This window comes from Bombyx mandarina, chromosome 23 (assembly GCF_030267445.1).
Source record: "Bombyx mandarina strain Sakado chromosome 23, ASM3026744v2".
Taxonomy (NCBI): domain Eukaryota; kingdom Metazoa; phylum Arthropoda; class Insecta; order Lepidoptera; family Bombycidae; genus Bombyx; species Bombyx mandarina.
The window spans coordinates 2,114,856-2,136,517 of NC_143229.1; the positions used below are offsets into that span (position 1 = coordinate 2,114,856).

Here is a 21,662-nt window from a genome sequence, read left to right on the forward strand (position 1 = left end):
TCACTATCATGTCACCGGCGCGTCCTAAAGCGCGTCATTCATTAGGGCGATGCCGAGCCGACTTCCTAGTGCATGGAATAACGGTAGGTTCACTGCAAAAATAGACAACATGCAAGCCCGTGAGGTAATATTACAGTATGTATCGGAGAGTATGTACCTAGCGGAAACTAAGACAGCGTTACATAATCTAGATATAACACGCGAAAATATTGCGATCGCAAAATAAAATCCGAACCTAAGTTTTTTTTCTGGTATTTAAATAGAAATACATGAGACAGTATTCGGCAAACATCGCGGAGGGTATTAATAAAAAAAATACACCTTGATTTAAACATTGTCGACGGACGTAGCAGTTTCGTAACAAAAAAGAATAGTCTGGTGCCGCATGATACGATTTAGATTTAGACAGGAGAAATTATAATATTATAAAAAAAAATTATAGCACTCCCCATAAAGCACATTACCGTATTGCGGGTATCGCACGGTGGAAAATGTTATGTAAAATATCTACCGATATACAACCCTGCTTTATACTAAGGTACTTCATTTACTATACAATCATTGACAATGAACATCGTAGTCTTTGAATCACCGAAAATTTTAAAATGTACAAATTCAACACGAGATGAAACCGGTTACGTGGTTACTGAAGCCCTTAGACATCAACAACGTAAATGCCGCCAGTCGCCTTGACGAATGAGCTCTAAGTCTCAGCCTCTTCTATCGTACAACGGCTGCCCTACTCTTTATCGTCTAAGCTAATTGTGAGCATGTCTTAGTATGCATTTCAGAAGAAACAGGCACCTACTTGCGAGGTTCGAACGTCAGCACAGTCGCAAAATAATAGAGATACACCGAACGTCTTGTCTATTAGGCCACGAAGACTTCCAGTTTCAGTGTAAGGTTTTATAACTGCTACAAGATGAACTGTGTACAGGGTGAAGTCGAGACGGCACCGACTGCAAACATATCGAGTGACTGCGACTAGCCGAGCTTATAATTTACCTAATGCCGTGTAAAACGATCTCACGGCTAATGTACACGGCAAATATGGATAGCTCGGGCAGCACATAGGTGTGTAGTCTTTTGTTAAGATTTATAGGAACAGCGATTCAAGAATTTCGATCATTTTTTTAGGTAGTAATCGTTGGAATTTGCTGCCCCCTTCCACATTTCGACCGCGGAAAATTGGGAGTATTAATATGGATGTCCAGATAGACGTTATTTCAATTCCGTTAGTCGATTCTTAGTTTGCTAGTCTTCATGTGCAATCTATAGTATATTCTTGGTTTTTCGCGAGTACAAGACATAATTAAGACCGTTTTCACGACTTAACATAGCCTCTCCACTCTGTAAAAGTGTCTAGTTAAGAATAAATAAATCTCAAAAAATCAAACGGCCAGACATTATGATATTTATTCTAAATTCGTTTTGTGTGAAATGAAACGTAAAAGTCTCGAAAAAATTATTAAAGAAAAAATATACAGTAGTTGGCACAACATTCAGATGTCAAAAAATAACACCTTACTTCTCCGTGACCACGAAAACTGTATCGAGACATCAGATAATATCGCACTTACCTATAGAACAGAAGTGGCTTAAATAAAAAAAAAAAAAAAAAATTTATACTTTGAACGACTTAGAGACATATATCAGTCTATATATTAGTACATTCTATCAGTTTATAACAGTAGTCTCTTTTGGGCTAGAAAAGGACAAAGTGCTCTTTTCATCTCTTTCAAATAAAGCGCATACCTGAAAGTATTAAAATTTAAAAACTAAAAAATTACAATTTTCCAAGAATTTTTGATTAAGCCATTTCAACTCTAAAAGTGCCATATATAAAGACAATAAAAAAGCGTGATTAAAACCGTAAAATTAGTTTAAATAGCTTAATTAGCCAACGCAATCAACTTAAAGCATTAGGTATCGTTTTGTAAATTTGCCCGAATTTGTACGATCATTGATCCATTCCCGAGAAAGGTATTATTATCGGATACGGAGAATTCTATGGTTGATCGAGTAATTTCTATTGACGTAGTTAGTGAAGTTATTGCTGGCTATCCCGTTCAAGGGTAGCTGGAAATAGCCCCCCAAGCTAGCCATTAGATAGAGAGATAAAGGTTGGAGGACTCTCTGGCTTTAATGGTGGTAGGACCTCTTGTGAGTCCGCACGGGCGGGTACCACCACCCTGCCTATTTCAGACGTGAAGCAGTAATGCGTTGAAGGGTGGGGCAGCCGTTGTAACTATACTGAGACCTTAGAACTTATATCTCAAGGTGGGTGGCGCATTTACGTTGTAGATGTCTATGGTCTCCGATAACCACTTAACACCAGGTGGACGGTGAGCTCGTCCACCTATCTAAGCAATAGAAAAAAAAAACTCAGCTGCCGCGAAATCAGGGACGTCTTAAATTAGGCTTGGGCCCTTGGGCACACTAGAATTTGAGGCCCTTTTGGAAAGTAAAAAAAGCGAATTATAATAACATTTTTTTACTGAGTTTGACCATTTATTATAGGTAATCAAAGATATTAGAATGCTGCTGGTTTTTTTGGTTACGATCACGATAACGGAAACCGAATAAATGTGTGAGAGAAATTGTCGGCCCTTAGGGCCCCCCTGAGAATGGGGGCCCTGGGCACGGGCCCCGTGTCCCTTATGGTAAAGACGGTATTGCGCGAAATTACTTTTATTAACACAACGACGTCACTACAGACATCAAGATTAATTCTCTCCATGTCAACAATGTTTTAATTCGCAGCATCAAATGCTTCATTATTAAATACATAGTTTAATGGTTTCATTAATATCTACGGCAACACTGTAAAGGGGAATACCCGAGGGAGCTGACCTGTGAGATATTTGATCAAGTTGACGACAAACATCCACGTTACAACCATATCCGGACACTTGAATTAAATTAAATGTAGGTATTCTTTGAAAATTCAATATTTATGTAACAATCGTTTATTTTTTTAAATTTATTAAACTTGTGTATAATCTTCTTTTGGCCTCTACGAATAGGTATAGAAAAATATTTAAATTGGCGTTTACATTTAAGTCGGTCACAAATCGTTCACAATGTAAACCTTTTTTTGAATTTTTTATTGCCCCTGTTGGCAGATGAGGGTACGGCCCATCTGATGGTGAGTGGCTACCGTTGCCCATTGACATCAGCAATGCCAAGGGCAGAGCCAAGCCCCTGCCTACCACATTTTAGGTTGATGTAAATTTTTTTATTGCCCTAGATGACTTCGAGGAGCCGGTACTAAGTACTTACTCCAAGATACTCAACGCCCCGATGAGTTGATGTCTTTATTTATTTTTTTAATGCATACCTAGATGTGTAGACGAGCTCACAGACCACCTGATATTAAGTGGTTACTGAAGCCCATAGACGTCTACAACGTAAATACCGCCACCAACGTTGAGATATGAGTGCTAAGGTCTCAGTTTAGTTACAACGGCTGCCTCGCCCTTCAAGCCGAAACACATTACTGCTTCACGGCTGAAATAGGCAGGGTGGTGGTACTCTCGTTAGGCAGCGGCGTGGCTCTGCCCCCTAACATTGCTGTAGTCCATGGGCGACGGTAACCACTCACCATCAGGTGGGCCGTATGCTCGTCTGCCTACAAGGGTAATAATGTAAAAAAAACCTACCCGCGCGGACTCACAAGAGGTCCTACCACCAGTGATTAAGCAAATTATAATTTTGCGGGTTTTACACGCATTTACATATTATTACACGATGCTATTTCTCCATTATTGAAGTCAACCGTGAACATTTGTTAAGCACGTATTTCATTAGAAAAATTAGTACTTGCCTGCGGGTTTCGAACACCGGTGCATCGCAAGAGTCTTTATCCTTTAAAATTAAATTTACATTTTTTAATCTCAACATGCACTCTGCATTCTGCCCATGCACACATCGGACAAATTACTTAATTACCCTAATGACTTAACACAAAGCATCAAATTGCTTTTAGAATAGGTTTCATACTTCAGTGTTTTAGAACTATTAAAGTGATTCATGTGACGTATTACTGATATGTATAAAATATTTTTCTTATTTTAAAATGTTCCATAATCCGGCCGATATCTGCCGCGAAAAAAACGTGCGCTCCACTTTCGACCTCATGTCTCAAGTTGGCGGCAGTATTCCTATAATCATGTCCATAAGCTCCGGTAGCCATTTAACAACAGATGGACGCTAAACACGTCTGCCTATTAAGAACATAAAAGTACCCTATTTTATTCACATAGATATAAAAAATAATGTACATATTTACATACCTCTTTAACTTGAATGGTTTCAAAACGTTCACACGTGATCGCTGGTACAGCCCTCCCGTACAACGCTCACATTACAGAGTTGAAACACTATTTCGAAACACGTTTACCGAGTATTCGAACGCTTCACACACATCATAGCTCAAAATAAAACCCCTACAATACGAAACAAAGAAGCGAACAGAGTCGTACGAAAACCACCGGAGTTACGTTACATCTCCGATAACCTTAAATCGGTTATGTTTCTCATTATAACGTATATTTGCGAAACAAAGAGTGTCGAGTTACCTTGCACTGCTCTCTAAAGCAATACGAGACCGGCAGCCGATTGTTTTGGTCACACGAACTCCCTACTTTCGGGGAAGACTCAATTTAGTTGCAACACTGGATGTGCGAGCCGTGCGTCCTGTTAGCTCCTTTGTAAAACAACGCGCTATTAAGGAGAACACATATTTCGCGATGACTAATTTTAGAATTCCGCACTACATTTTTGTTTCCCGTCGTATAAGCAGCCCACTGAATTTCTCGCCAGATCTTCTCGATGGATCGCGATTCCGATCTGGTAGTAGACTCAGCGAAGCACTGCTCTTGCTAGGGTCAGTTTTCAATCAGTTATCTCAGGCCGAGCCTATGAGCTCTCCTACCGGACGATGGGTAGTTGGAATAGCTTCTCAAGCTACCAAAAAAAAAAATGCTCTTGTGAAATTTCTTGATGCTCTTTGGAAATTATTGCGTGAATGATGTACAAGTGCAATTGTGCATATTATCGCAGTTATTATTTTGTCAGTGGTGGCAATACAATACAAATTTTGTTTTTTTATTAAGAAAAATAAAGTAGTTAATATTGATAAATGATCCCTCTTACTTTTGCAATTCCGTAAAAATCAATCGTAATCTATTTTAAACAAAAAAAGGCTTGATCGCTCATAATATTTTACATAAAACTATGTGATCATGTTTCAAGGCATTATGTGACTGTCTGGTGCAGTAGCTAGCGCTTCTAAATGTTCAACTGAGGGTCGTCGCTTCGATTCCCACATCGGGCAAACATAAGGTATGACGAACAGATTTGTTTGCTCATTGTCTGATAGTTCAATAATTATATTTATGTAAATATTTAAACGTGTTTACGTATGTACATTAGCCTCTGAGATAGGGAATCCTAGTTTGGGATCAGTGTGCTTAGTGCTAGTTTTTTTTACGTTTTCGATAGCGTAAAAGTTAAACAGCGCCCCTAGCGGCAAACGTAGGCAAATGTTCCAACTCCATACTAATTTGAGTTAACTTTTACGTCATCGAGAACGTTAAAAAACTCACTACGCACACAGACGACAGTGTGTGACTTGTTATTATTATTATTGGAAGTACTAAACAAGAGGTTGTTTAATGATTAATATCGGTTGAAACTGTTGAAAAGGTACTTATGAAGTGTTGGATGCGTTGATCGGAATTCATTACGCGCAGCCAAGGGCGTTGGTTTTCAACAATCGCATTGGTGTCGGATGGTGGTTCTAAAAATACTTGTACCGATCTTAGTGAGCCGAATCGGATCGTGTTTCATGTTTCTGGTGTACGCGTGTTACAGACTAAATAGGTTAAACGAATGAAAACAATGTTATTTGCCGAATAACTGTTTGGTAATCGACGTTCTATTTTTGGGGAATGTTCATCGAATTATCGATAAAATTCTATATGGAATTTGACGATGCGATACAAAAAAAAAACTAATTAAGTTTAGTATTAGACATATAGATATTATACAAGAGTGCGGTTATGGTTTAAACAGTCCCCAGCCTTAGAATTTGCTACCAAACTGCCAATTCTCAACATATAACGCAAGAAACTGTACCAAAGTTTAGAAAAAATAAATGCTGTCTATTTATTTTGCTCCTTAGATAGAAAATACGATAGTATAATACTAGATAATATGTAATAGTATTAGCCTATATAGATACAGTATGTAGACTAGTAAATACTAGCATAGTATTATCATCCTCAAGTTACAAATTTTCTTTATTGCCCTTGTTGACAGAGGAGCATTCGGTCCACCTGATGGTGATTGGTTCCCGTTGCCCATGGACGTCAGCAAAGCCAGGGGCGCAACCAAGCCGCTGCCTACCTAAACTTATCCTACCTATAACTATAACCTACTTATCTTATTGCCTTAAAAGTCGCTGTATCACGAACTTCACACACTGCAAACCAAACAACCCACTTCTTATCTTAAGTACAAGATGGTAGAGCAAGTCGCACGTGTAAATCACAACGAACATGAGCATTCGGCTATATCTGTGTTTGTCGTGAGGCAAGCATGCGTTCCAAGTTGAGTTGTATTCATTGCAACAAATAGAGCTCAATTTTACGTCTCAAGGTTTAAGTTGTAGTGTCTGTGAGTTAATCGCTTAGGTCGCGGAACCAAATGAAAATGACGTGAAAACCCCAAACTTTAAAATTCGCGTCAATATTTGATTTATTAGACTGCTATAAAGTGATAGGTATCTTGAAGGAAACAACCGTTTATTTTTGCAAAAGAATCTTCATTCTCACGAGTGTCGTATCCTGTCCTCGCTTACGTAATTGTTGTACTTGTCATAACGTCATGGCTTTACGGGATGTGTTTACACGTATGCGACCACACAATTAAGTAGTGTTTTTTTTGCGTTCTTGCTTCATCAACATAGAATATGAAACATCTAAATAGAAAATCTTTTTCTCTATCAAGCTCTTTTTACAGGCAGAGAGGCGGTTGTCGGGCAGTGAGGAGTTTGGAACTTTAAAGCAAAAAATATTTTGTTACACGCTGAATTTATTTTCCTTTCTTCTTTCTTTTCCACCCTGAGATATACATATACACGAATAGTATTTACAAAACAATTAGCAAATGAGTCATTCAGACTAAGAACCTTATTGCTAAACATTTTTAAGATTTCGATACAAAACAACACATTTAGTAAATTATATAGTAAATAGGATATTAATAATATGAGAGGAATAAATACATATTAAGTAATGTTTTAATTACAAATGAAGATTTGATGTTAGGTAAATAACATACAAATAATTTAGTAACATAAGGAAATAAGTATATTTTAAATTAACAATGATTTAGACCTTATGAACTAAGAGTTAAAACATCATGTGTTTATAAAGAATTGATATATAACATAAGTAAGTAAGTGTAAGGAGTAAAACATAACAACGCATTATGAGTTTCCACCGGGAAATGTCACTAAACTTCCTATTTCTGCAATGTTTTAAAATTATTTATTTATTATAAAAAAAAAGAACATAATATTCCTAAATAACCTTTGCCTTTGTACATAATTTTCCTATTACTCTGTACTGTCTTCTTTTCTGAGTGTACATAAATAAATAAATAAATAACCTAAAAGTACATGTTATTATCCGCAACACGCTTCGTCAGATTACAGAAATAGAGTTATCAGCAACACGCTTCGTCAATTAAATAGTCTTGTGTTCCGGTTTCAAAGAAGGGTAAGTACAGGCGTTATACATCTAAAGCTACGACTTCATGTCTAAACGCGGTTAAGAGCATTCACGTTGTAAGGTCGACAATATCGAATATGTAGAGAAAAAAAATTCTGGAAGCGCAGTGTGAATTAGTGCAAAAATTGTAAAAACGCAATGATGAGGAGGTTATCGCAAGCAATCAGAGCACTTATCAAGATTGTTCACACACGAGATCTACATTACTAAATCAGACCGTTAAATTATGAGATGAGGTGGTTTCTAGCATCCCCATATTACAATACTGCCTATTTGCAGTCGTATAATCATCACATTTACACTCCCAAGCAGCTATATTTTAGCTCTAAAATCATATCCATAATAATGATAGAGTGGCATCCACCAAATTTAACTACACACTACATACATTTACTCACATATTTAACTGCCTACTCTAAGTTGCCTATAGAAACTCTAGTAATGTTCACACTAGAGCAAAACGTAAAACTAAACCAAAACAAAGCTTAAAAAAATATTGGCTTTTCAAGAACTTGGACACGGCAAAAGTTAACCTTACACCAACAAATTAAGCAACAGCCAACGACGTCAACGGGTTCGTGAACATTTAATATTTTTAACTGCGAAGTGTTTAAAAACAAACATTACGTTCGGTCGAGAATAAAACGTGGACACAGTATCTGATTACGAGATATTAAAAGTGCGATGGGCTGGTTTCGTATGGCGACGGCCGGTGTCGGGTTGCCTTATGACAAAGCGGCCTTTGGTATCCGTTGCTTGTCGGAATTATAATGTTCATTATATTTTGTATGCAATTTGCTTATTTTTGAAAATCTATAAGAATTGTACTTACGAATTCGATTTTAACACGTGTGCCATAAAATCCGTTTTTCTGTAAATACCTACTTGATATTATTCGGTCTAGGTAATTACCATATGATAGCATTTAATACGCTTTTATTAGCTTCAGACGTATGTATGTTTGTAACGGAATCTTTGCACATGATTTTGACCCCCTTCAAAACGTCGGATTAACTCGAAATATGGCATACTTATTGAGGACCGAAGACAATCAATATTTAAAATAAATATTGAAAAAATTTAAATTCAGTTAAAAAATGAAAAATAAATAATAGTTTAAAAAACTAAACAAGATTATTTTATAGAAAATCCAATAAAAAAATTGAAAATAAGTGGGATGCTATTCAGGATATTATCAAAATAACCCTTCTACTCATATCTGTTCATAAAATATTTATAACTACTGATACCATGCAACCCACGATTTTTTTACAATAAAATCATTTTATCTTACACTATTTTTAATTCAAATTTAATAAAATTTATTTTCTATTTTTTAGTTATATTTTCTATAAAAGCGTATTTTTTAAACTATTATTTATTTATATTATAGTTATGTAGAAATCGGTTGTAGAATCATTGCTACTTTACAAAGACAGCGAATATAATGTGACGCAGCTATTCGTGTCAGCGAAAATTTGTTCATTGGCAAGAAAATGACCATTTACAAAGCCACGTCTTGATGTTTGGTTTTCCCACATCTCATCCAACTCTTTCTGGTTGCCATTAGTAATGTTCTACTTGATTTACACACGAATTAAATGTAAGCCACATAATTACAATGTGTTTACAAAAATATATTTAATGAAGAATCGAGGGAAATTTTGTCAACTGCAACATCTTTGTTCAGGCTTACTTTATTAGCTTGCAAATCTTCTTAATCTTTTTTTCAGTATGGAAATTGGCTTCTTGCCATGATATTGTTGCAGTTTATGAAAATCTTCAATTATTATATACATATATAATACATATATTCTGTTAATCGAAAAATGATATGGAGCGAAATTATCTCATTTTTTGAGTCACTAATTAATTCGGGTAGTATTAAACTAAACTATGGTTGGTGATATGAAATAAAGAGCTTGAGAGTTTGAGCTTGAGTTATTTATTAAACTTTTTGGAAGAGTCAGGGAAGCCGCATATAGCGACTTTGTTTCATTTTCCCACACTTGTAAGCTTTCACAGATATACTAAACGTTTAATAAACCAACCTTATTACACACTAGCGACCCGCCCTCGCTTCGCTTCGGAAACATTAAAACAAACATGAAACAAAAAAAAAAAAAAAAAGTAGCCTATGTTCATCAGGGACAATGTCGGCTTCTAATGGAAAAAGAATTTTTCAAATCGGTCCAGTAGTTTCGGAGCCTATTCGAAACAAACAAACAAACAAATCTTTCCTCTTTATAATATTAGTATATTAGACATTGAAGCCTGAAGAAACGCAAAATTAATACAATAATAGAATTCACGTAACTTCGCTCCACGCGTTCCCGCCAAAAATTACCTGATCATCTTTGGTGTTTGATTGGAACCATATTTTGGACAAAAACATTTGACATTAACAGTTTATGTGCTCGTGAATTCCAACCTACTCGTCGAACTCGGCAGAGTTCGAAATATAACCTTACCTAAACACCCCCCCGCTGAGTTTCTCGCCGGATCTTCTCATCCAGTTGCGATTCCGATCCGGTAGTAGATTCATTCGCGAAGCAACTACTCTTGAGTTGTTAGGTCTCCTTTGGAGGCGCTCGGGTAGCTGTTAGCAAATCTCACCCCTCCAGGCTGAGCCCTTGCTCGCCCGCCTGCTCTGGTAAAACTAGAAAGGTCCCCGGGCCACAAATAATCTCTCAAACATAAAAAAAAAGTATTCCAATAATAAGTGAATAGTGAAACTGAATTCACATGTCTCATTTGGCAATATAAAAAGGATTAATTGTAGTACTCTACAAAATTTGTTCTAGAAGATTAAACAAATACATTTAGATACGCCCTCTCGTAGACTTTAGATGTAACTAATAAAAAAAAAAGGAATAGAACCAGACGGTTCGTGTTACACGAAAATTAACGTCGGCCTGTCGGGTGCGCTGTGACGCAAAACGGACTCCGATGACTTAGTTGAGACGAGCATTAATTATTAAGGATCATGTTCGGAACTCGGGGCTCCGATATCGGGACGTTGTTCACGGAGCCCCGCGGGAGACGCCTCTTATAATTCTAGAGGGAGCGTGTATCAAATTTTGACAAGTAATCGGGGTATACTATTTTTTTTTTTTTATTGCTTATATGGGTGGACGAGCTCACAACCCACCTGGTGTTAAGGGGTTAAAGGAGCCCTTAGACATCTACAACGTAAATGCGCCACCCACCTTGAGATATAAGTTCTAAGGTCTCAGTATAGTTACAACGGCTGCCCCGCCTTTCAAACCGAAACGCGTAACTGCTTCACGGCAGAAATAGGCAGGGTGGTGGTACCTACCCGCGCGGACTCACAAGAGGTCCTACCAGTAAAAAATTCTGGAAATATTAGTGCTGAATAAAATTCGTATTTCAAAATGTAGCCGTTAGTAATTTCGTTACGTAATCTGAAATTGTGTACAATTTTTAAGAAATGTCATTATTATTATTTTTCTTACATGCAGATTTTCTTTCATCCCTTATAATTGTACATATTATAATTCAATTATGAAAAAAGATACAAACAAAACAAAAGTACTTACTGAGTTCGAATCGAAAATAAAAACCGTAGGTAGGTAATTTCCAAAAGAGATTTTTCAAGAATATCAATTTACATCACATTTTAATTTCGCTCTCGTAAAATTTTAACCTATCGGCAAATAATTATTACACAGTGTGTAATTAAAATATTTTTAATTACATAATTTGAGAAGGGTGTAAATTGAGGCAGGTTTCGATCGCTCGTTTTAATTATCTCGTTGCTTCGTCACCGGACTCCGTCTAGGATCGTATCTTCATTAATTTTACTGGAATCCTACACGTGCTGTAAATATAATATACTTATTTACAGCACGTGTAGAATTTTCATGTTATGAAGCTTTTGTTTATTAATGTACGCTGATAATGTTTGTTTAGTAAAGAAAAATTATGTAACACAAGTTGCCTTACATATGTACATACATAGCTCTTAACTTAGATGAATAAATGTGGTTTTTGACCCTACTGGCACTGGTACTGTATACTGGTAGCTTTTACCACGAGCTGGAGAATTGATACTTCGACATCAAGACTGAAAAAAATTTAAAAGCAGAATTTATGTTTTTTTTTATAATATTGCCTTTGTATGCAGACGAGCATACGGCCCACCTTACGGTAAGTGGTTACCGTCGCTTATGGACGTCGACTGCCAGCGGTACAGCCTACCATTGTCTGATGTCTATGTCTTCTAGTAGCTTCCCAATATCAGTTGAGGCGTGATCTTGCAAACCCATCTCCAAGACAACTAATTTGTTTACACCCCAAACACTCAATAAAATTACAAAGCGCCATTACTACTCCTAACATCCGACCCGTAGTCTTCAGTTTTTTTCGGTTGCAGATAAGTGAACATGATGCTTTTTTTTTTGGTCGGGCAATTGCTTTTTTATTACACGATATTATTCCTTCAGCGTGAATGTCAATCGTGAACATTTGTTAAGTACGTATTTCATTAGAAAAAAATGGCACCTATCAACGGTTAGCAGAGCCCATAGACATCAAGAATGTTAATGCCGTCACTCACCTTGACACATAAGGTCGAAATCTCAATGGTATAGTTTATAGGATGTCCCACTCTTCCAATGAGTGCATGATTGCTTCAAGACAAAATATTAAGGATGGCAGTACCTACCTTTCCAATGAGTGCATGATTGCCTCAAGGCCAAATATTTAAGAATGGCAGTAAGTATCCTTGCAGACTTGGCCCCTATCACGAGTCAATAAAATTATTACAGAAATACTTTTATACAGTTGTTGTCAAATAATAATGAAAACATAGAAAAATGAAAAAAAGGATAAATAAGTTTATGTCCAGTAATTTCTTAGGATTTGGTGAGTCTAAGATAACATTGTGTCATAGAATTGGATGTCATACACAACCCGACACCGTACTAACAGCGACCCAGCCCAAAGCAGATACATCATCCAACATGATCGTCTTACATTGTATTTGTTTATACAGGGTGATCAAAATTAAATGCGTTTCAAAGTTTCTGTGAGAGGTCATTAAGGCTCATTTTCTATGCGTTGAATATCAGCTCGACAGTTTTTTTTTATGTTTGTGAGATTACTCGTGGCCCAGAGGCCTTTCCAGTTTTACCGGGGCAGGTGGGCGAGCAAGGGCTCAGCCTGGAGTGATGGGATTTGCTAACAGCTACCCGAGCGCCTCCAAAGGAGACCTAACAACTCCAGAGTAGCTGCTTCGTGAATGAACCTATTACCGGATCGGTATCGAACTCGACAGCTCTGGAAGACAGCAACACCTGCTCTTGCAGCTTCCCTTTCAAAACTTTGGAAGGTAAGGAGAACAGGGATGAAATTTTTTTGTGTTTACCCATCCCTAGGGCCTTTAATAAACGCCACAAAATATAAAGCCTATACATTACTGGTGGCGTTGTGTATAGTTTAATTAATAGTATCGCACTAGCACCGGTAAGTTATTGGCATGAATATAAGCATTTTAACGCTTAAGCGCCTCTCTATTCGACAATTATCCGTAGCTTCGAATATTTCGTGGTTCCTTTATAATATAGGGTTGCACTGCTGTTTCAACAACGGTAAATTAAATGTTATAAGCACTTGAATGTAATTAAAATAGTTTGATTGTAACTACTGTACTGTAAAAACTGAGACCTTACAACTCGTGTTTCGAGGTGGTTGACGGCATTTACGCTGTAGATGTCTATGGGCTCCGGTAACCACTTGACACCAGGTGGGCCGTGAGCTCGTCCACCCACCAAAAAAAAAAAAAATTATATTAATAGCCACATGATATTTATATTGTTGTCAGTGTTTAGGGTAAGCATAGAAAATTTCAAATATCTCGTACGAATTAGCACTTGGTGGAGTTTTAAAATAATAACTATGAATGATAATTTTGAAAGTATAGATTTTAAATATTCGTTTCACATCATCCTGTACAGATCACGGAGTCACGATAAAACGTCTGTAATATGAGAACCGAACAGTTTTTGTCAGACGATACTAAGTAAACACATTAATATGGATATTTTTACACCATTTATTAATATTTCAAATGTGATTTATTATGTTTATGTATATTTTACATATACTTACATTGGCTATTTCAGTTTTTATTTTGCGTATAATAAATTATTTTTGATCAAAAACTTTATTTTACAAATATGGCTTCCTTCTACGGTCATCAGTCAAATTTCCGCTTTTTAGGTAAATCAATAACGCAGCAAAATTACAGATTGGTTTGGAATGTGATTAATATGCAAAAAGTTTAATTATTGTTTAGAAAATAGAATAATATGTATTTTTTTTAACAAATATTTTTCGAGATTTTTTTATTTTTAATGCATATGTATATCAAAAGGCTCTCCCCTTTGACCGTCTGTACAAGTAAGTGATTCTCGTTGAACAAGGTAATTTAAAATCAAAGAAACCCTATTCTTGTGTCTGAAATGACCACAGTTTTTAAAATTTCGATAGACAAAACGATCTGGGAATGAATCTTCAATATTTTTTTCGTAATTGAGATTGACCAACACCAAAAAAGACGCAGTGGTAATTGGAAAAATAACGACAGCAGTTTATTAGTCCAAAAACAAAAAAAAAACTCAAGATTAAATAATTCTATACACTATAGTTTATTTTTATTTTTATTGCTTCGATGTATAGACGAGCTCACAGCCCACCTGGTGTTAAGTGGTTACTGGAGCCCATAGACATCTACAACGTAAATGCGCCACCCTCCTTGAGATATAAGTTCTAAGGTCTCAAGTATAGGTACAACGGCTGCCCCACCCTTCAAACCGAAGCGCATTACTTCTTCACTGCAGAAATAGGCAGGGTGGTGGTACCTACCTGCGCGGACTCACAAGAGGTCCTACCAAAAATATATAGTACACATATATAAAAATTATACAACAAATTTGTACAACAAAAATTATGTTCTAGGCAAGTAAACAAGGATAAGATCGCGGGTAACCTAAGCTCGGAGCTGGATTTATATCTCGTTACGTGCTGCACTAAAATAGTCTTTAAACCTTCAATTATAAAGGCCTACGACAACGAAGTACCGTGGACACTCGATACCTTCACGCACGCCTCCCGTTGCTGGCTAGGCGGTGTTTATTCACCCCCTAACGTCAAAGAATAAACGAGCGCAGTTGGGCCACAACGATAATTTGAACTAGTGCTTTTAAGAGTAATTTCGAACAATTGATTTAGTTTCTTGATCAGAGCGCAACCGATTATAACGCGGGCAATATGTCATTCGCCATGTTACCACTGCCTACTACTTAATACTACTAGTATCTCTATCTGACATCGCATATCTGGTATATAGTCAATATCAGGGGTGGGCAAATATTTTGATAGTCGGGCCACATTGCAGATGAAAATTTGACCTCGGGTCAAACAGTTTTTTTTTTTCTAATTTTCATATTGTGCGACTATTATACATACTGTAATTGTACAATTATCATAATTATATTTTCTAATAGGAGGCGCTGAAAAGAGCGGTTGTCCGGGAGAAAAATTTGGCTCCCACCGGCCCTGATAATGTGTTTAAGTATTGCTTAATATTTTATCGAAAAAAAATTATGCACCAATTTATGTTAGACAAAAACTAATATTTGTGTTTTTAATAATAATATATACAATGCTTCACGCGCCAGACAAAATTCTACCGGGCCGCCATTTGCCCAGGCCTGGTCAATATTATTATCATGTTCGATCTTTAAGCCTAATTGTCCTATCTATATAAGTGTCTACTCTATAAAAGATGTACAATGCAGAGGCATCACATGATGGTATCGGTTACATCTGGCTATTATATGTCCGCTATCGCACCCGTGTTAGCTTTCAGTGTTCACTTCACTTTATGATTATAATGTTAGCTTAGCGTGGGCGGTGTGACGCGTGCTGTACCTTCCTATATGAGTATATGTAGTATAATTTATCTAATCAATTACCTTTTTAATCTAGATGATCAATATTTTTGAACTGTTAGTTTCTTTAAAGTCATCAATGATTATTAGTGCATTCAATTCAGAGCTGATCGGTTTGAGAACTTTGAGACTGGGAACGTAGCACCAAGCTTCCGCTAATCAGAGAGAGAAAGAGAGCGAGAGAGAGAGAGAGATAACAGTGGCTTGGCTCTGCCCCTGGCATTGCTGAAGTCCATGGGCGACGGTAACCACTCACCATCAGGTGGGCCGTATTCTCGTCTTAGGCAGACGCAAGGACAATAGAAAAAAAGATGTATGTCAGTGCTCTTGCAAAGAAAAACCAAATTTCTTCACCTCGCAAAGACTGACCTCTTTATTAATAATATATTATTACATTATAACGTCGTACGAAGTGCATTTTAAATGAAATAATTTGACGTATACTTTCGCGTCACCGTCAAATGAAACTTATCGCATTGTCATAAGTTGTAAAATCGTTCGTAATCCAATATAAGTGACCTTGGCACAGTGCATGCTCGCGCAAGTGCAGTGTGTCGCAATCGTTTTTGTGGAAAAACTTTTAGAGCGAATCAGTTTTTTGGGAGCATCTTACTTTGTATAATTAGATATATCGATAAAAGCGTTTATTGTGCAGTTTCATTTGCAATTATTAGAATCGTATCGTAAATATGACACGCACAAGTCGGAGCAGTGAAACAAATTCATTTAATATGACACGTTGAAAACTAATACCTACAAAAAAAAACAATTGCAGTATAGTTTTTCTAAATAAGCACACATTTAAGGCTTTAAATTTTGATACCTAAGTATGTATGAATGTCTGAAATTTTTATTAATTTTGCACCTTAATAAGATGATAAAAAATACAGATAAATTTAAAACGTTTTTTTTTATTGCCTTTGTAGGCAACCGAGCATACGGCCCACCTGATGGTAAGTGGTCACCGTCGCTCATGGTCGTCAGCAATGCCAGGGGCAGAGCCAAGCCGCTGCCTACCATTAAGTACTCTCCGCAAGCCTCGTTTGAAGAAGGACATGTCAAAGCGCTCGGAAAACACCGGGGAGGTCATACAAAGCCGGATGGTACGTGGCAAAAAAGATCTTTGGAAACGCACTGCCGATGAACGCAGGGGTTCCGGATAAAACGTAACGCTATATACCTAACTGATTTTATAAACGGTTTGTTGAAAGCTGTCAAATAGAAGTGGGTTAGTTTGAAAGACATTTTTATTATTAGTGGAAATGGGTAGGAGTCAAGTGGCTACAGGAGCCATAAACACCACAACTAGAATACCGCTCTTCACTTTAAGACACAACAAGGTGTACCAGAGTAAAGTGAAACGACTGTCTAGACCGGAACACGATTGATCCGTGCAGGCAATGAAGAAACATTTCGATTAATTGTAATCGATGATTTTTATCGATGAACGATATTTCGATTATCTGAGTCATTACAGTGTTAGATTTCGACATAATGAAAAGTAACGGCTTAATCTCGCATTTTAGGGACAGCCGTGAACATGAAAACTAAAAAAATAATTACTCCCGAAAACCTAGTAATTTTAATAACATACCAATTTTTTTTTATTCTTAATTTTATTATTAATTCCTCAGTTCGTTTAATTTACCTTACACAGTAGAAAACATTATGCTCTTATCGATAATAGTAACTATTTTTTGTAAATCATATCTACAATATTTCATACAAATAAAATTTATATAAAAAATAAAAGTTATATAATCTAATAGATAAATAAAAAGAAAACCTACTTCAACGTAATAAAATGAGAATATCATGAATGTAGTCGAAGTCAATTGAATATGCATCATTAAAGATGGTAACTCAAAAACTGTTGATCATATTATTATCTTGATAACATTTAAATGTAACTACATGAGAATCAGCAGCTTTCAAATAAAAAGAATCATCAAAATCGGTTCACCTAGAAAAAAGTTGAGGTGACACACATAAAAAAAAAGTGTGTGTGTACAAGTCACACCCGGTAGAAGTAAAACTTATAAAATATAAAAATAATCGCAAGAGTCAACCACTCCGCAGTGCAATGGAGCAGCCGCACCCCGGGGGAACCGCCTGCATGATCACGGTATCCCGACGCCAGGTAGGTATGAGTTAGCAAGAGAAATATGAGAACGTTTATCAATTGTGTAACATCTCGTCACCGCGATTCAGGAATTGTTGAATTTACATTCAGCAACATCTGTTGATAACAAACTAAATAGAAATAAAATAAACATGACGCGTAACGGAAAAATGTATAGAAATTAAGATGGCGCGTAACCGAAAAACGTTACATACGTTTTTTTCTCCCTACGTCGATTAAGAAGTTTCAGTTCAAAAACAGTCGAATCAGCAATCTCCTCTTTTTTAGTCGGTTAAAAACAGTTCTATAGCGGCTTAATTGTAAAGCTAGATGTGAAAATATGTGAAAACACTACTATCGGCGGGCGATAGGGATGTTAGCGCTTGTCGTGGTAGTCACCATATCATACTGTGTGTGTCTTTCCTGTCTCTCTCATTAATTCTCTGCCCTTTTAAAATGTTCTAGCCTAGCCTTGTTTCGCCTTCCGAAAGAGTTTCCAGCTCTTCTTGACAGTCAAACGAAGTTCTCTAGCCTGGTGGAATCTTGAAGTCGTCGTGGCTTAAAGGATAAGACATTCGGTGCATTCGTATCTAGCGATGCAACGGTGTTCGAATCCCGCAGGCGGGTAACATTTTTTCTAATGAAATACGTACCTAACAAATGTTCACGATTAACTTCCACGGGGAAGGAATAACACCATGTAATAAAAATGAAACCCGCAAAATTATAATTTGCGTAATTATTGGTGGTAAGACGTCTTGTGAGTCCGCAGGGGTAGGTTCCACCACCCTGCCTGTTTCTGCCGTGAAGTAGTAATGCGTTTCGGTTTGAAGGGTGGGGCAGTTGCCGTCTCCGCCTTTAGCTTTACAAAATACAATATGAATCCGTTTCGAACAGTTCGGGAAATTATCTCTTTCAAAATGTTTGTTTTTTTTTTTATTAATAAGTTACGCTGTAATATAAAACCAGGTAATATTGCGAAGTGAACGCTGAAATCGCAAAACAGTAAAAACTGTCCACATTATTTACCGAATACCTAGAAATCGGATCGCGTGCATTTCGGTAATACATACCGCAAGCTGTTTGCTTTAACGTGACTCAGCGCTATTGGTCTTTATGCGAACGTGACGGATGTGGATGCATTACTGTTATTTGCATTTAGAACGTTTTCGCATTATAAATCCACGTTTCATTTGTGTTGCTAACTGTAATTCGGATATGATATTTACTGTGTGTACGTGACTTAGCGTACTTGAGTTACTGTGTTTTTAATTGACTACGGCAGGGGCGCGTGGCCATTGAAAGATTAAGATTGTGGTAGTGCCAATGTGGATGTGATCACCTGTTCTGTACCTCCTAGCATTTGTTCGCATATCGGATAATTGTAAATAGACATGCTTTAACAAAAACCGACTTCAAATAGAAAAAAAAAGAGATTCCAAACCAAATGAATATACACTAAAAACAAAAATCATCGAAATCGGTTGGCGTGATATTGAGTTATTGAGTTATTCAACTATTTGTCGCGCACGTACTTAATGCAAATTTAAGACATAATATATGATTTTCTCATGGATACCATTATCAGAACTGCACTAAATTGAAATGGGACCACACGGGAAGCGTCAGCTTTCTAATAAAAAAAGAATCATCAAAGTCAATTCACCCAGTCAAACGTTATGAGGTAAAAAACATAAAAAAAACATACAGTCGAATTGAGAACCTCCTCCTTTTTTGAAGTCGGTTAAAAATAAGACATGACTTAATGCATCTAAACCTAATAAATAGATAATAAGACGTTTAAATTTTAAATATTTTGTTTAAACTACTATGTTTAAGTTTTATAAATTGTTTATTTATTTATTAATTAGATGTGTGGATAGGCTCGCGGTGTACTTGGTGTTAAGTGGTCAGCGGAGCTCGTCTGAAGACGGGAGTTCTAAGTCTCCGTTTATACAGTATAACGACTGCCCCATCCATCAAACCCAAACGCATTACTGCTTCACGATAGAAATAGTGCAGGTACCAGTAATTACGCGAATAATTTTTTTTGCGGATTTGATTTTAATTACACGTTGTCATATTTAATATAAAATTCATATATACATTTGTTAAACACGTATTTTATTAGATAAATTGGTACCTGCCTATGGATTCGAACATCGGCACAGTCGTATCGCTCAATACGAATGCACATAGCGCCTTATCCTTTAGGCCACGATAACTTCAATCCTATAGTTAGTGCTCAGAGAACACTCTAGAACGAAGCTCCTTTGAAAATTGGTTGGTGTGTAGCAAAACGCAGTGATGGTACTGATCGTGATATTTTAAAAAGAAATGATCGGATCAAACCAAATACTTCTTCAGATCACTTCACACGGAAAGTACGGTAGGAACCCAAGATGCACCAAAATATTTTCCTTGTATCGACTACAGACTTTAACAATTAATTATTTCTGCGTTACAAATACTGTCTGCTGGAAGTTTCACGCGCATCGCCATGATGATGTGTGCATGTTCGAAATCTGATGAGTACGACCATGTTGTCGGCTCTCCTATATGTTTTCAACTGAAACTTCAGTATTCTTTTTGGAAGAAATGAGAAAACCGCCTCCATCGACTTTGTTTCGTTTTCCCATACTTGTGTACTTTTACAGATGCTAAACGGCTGTTGATAAGCCACACTATTACTCGTTAAAAATTCAATGAAAACAAAACTAATAGAATAAAACAATTCACACAACTTTGTTCCTTCACAATTCAGCCAAAAAGTCCGTGTTCTCTGTTATTTTTGTGGTTGTTAACCACATAGCGTTAAGTCGAATTCTTTATAAGTTCCTCTTCCGCACGAATTTAAGTAATCTCTGTATCATTTCGAGCGAATTTTTTTCTTTAATAGGCAGATACCTGAAGACTTTTTTACTGGTGGTAAGACTTCTTGCGAGTCCGCACTGGTAGGTACCACCACCCCGTCTATTTCTGCCGTGAAGCAGTAATGCGTTTCGGCTTGAAGGGTGAGACAGCCATTGTAACTATACTGAGACTTTAGAACCTATATCTCAAGGTGGGTGGCGAATTTACGTTGTAGATGTCTATGGGCTCCAATAACCACTTAACACCAGGTGGGCTGTGAGCTCGTCCACACATCTAAGCAATAAAAAAAATTAAAAAATTCAAATTCTCAACACATGTTCACGTATGTCTTCTACGATACAGAAGTAGCATCGTGTAATAAAAATCAAACCCGTACGAATTATAGCTTATGTAGTGGTGGTAGGGTGTCTATTGGACCGGGACGCGTAGATACCAATCTTGCCTTTTTCTGCCGTAATACTTTTCGGTTTGAAGGATGTCACAACTGTTACAACTAGCCGCTATAACTAATAGGTACTTTAATTTTATTTCAAAAGAAACATGTTATTAATATTTATAATTTGTTTATAGTCTGTGTGAATCTTAAGTTTTAATTTTCATTCTCTATGGTTGAAAAGCATCGGTAGTTTGTGCACATGGTACTAATTTAGAACGCATAATAACGAGTTACGAGCATTCGTAGCAGTTATCAGATCAGTTATTAGATTTATAGTCGTTGTCGATCGCCTTTGCAACACTGCCACCACAGAAATAAATCAAGATATCTGGATATTATTTGTGTGACTGCCACTCTAGCATTTTGATGCATTAGTGCTGTGCTAACTAGTATGCTTCTAATTTCATAGTGACAGTTACAATTTTGTTGAGCTACATTTAATTTGATTCTGTTCT

At 36.7% G+C, this 21,662-nt stretch overlaps 1 protein-coding gene across 1 annotated transcript in view; it reads right to left on the minus strand.

The window, feature by feature from the left end:
* Positions 1–21,662, minus strand: part of Sobp (Sine oculis-binding protein) — a 40,993-nt gene that overhangs the window by 18,138 nt on the left and 1,193 nt on the right. The gene's annotated exons all lie outside the window — the stretch shown is intronic.